General features: G+C 41.8%; 1 protein-coding gene across 1 annotated transcript in view; it reads left to right on the top strand.

Moving 5' to 3' along the window:
* The window catches only part of LOC106329846 (senescence-specific cysteine protease SAG39), a 6,489-nt gene that overhangs the window by 5,660 nt on the left and 506 nt on the right, over nucleotides 1–323 (top strand).

Here is a 323-nt window from a genome sequence, read left to right as displayed (position 1 = left end):
TCGATGATAATCTCGTCTGCTAGACACAACAAAATTGTTGAGAACGCTTTCTCTTCCAGAGCCTCCAAATCAGCTGCTTCAGATTTCTTCCCTGACAATGGTCCCTAGATGCCTTGTTGCTTCAATAACGCCTGCATCTTAACCTGCCAAAGATTGAAGTTATTTCTCCCATCAAACTTGTCAATCTTCGCGTTTATTCTAGACATCTTCTCACCAGATCACCAACCCCGAGCTCTGATACCAGTTTGTTGTAACGGACGTGAGAAGGAACAGATGCGGAAACAGATGAATAAAAACGATGTAACTACGACACAAATATTTAA

This window comes from Brassica oleracea, chromosome C3 (genome assembly GCF_000695525.1).
Source record: "Brassica oleracea var. oleracea cultivar TO1000 chromosome C3, BOL, whole genome shotgun sequence".
Classification (NCBI taxonomy): domain Eukaryota; kingdom Viridiplantae; phylum Streptophyta; class Magnoliopsida; order Brassicales; family Brassicaceae; genus Brassica; species Brassica oleracea.
This window is presented reverse-complemented; position numbering and strand designations above follow the sequence as displayed.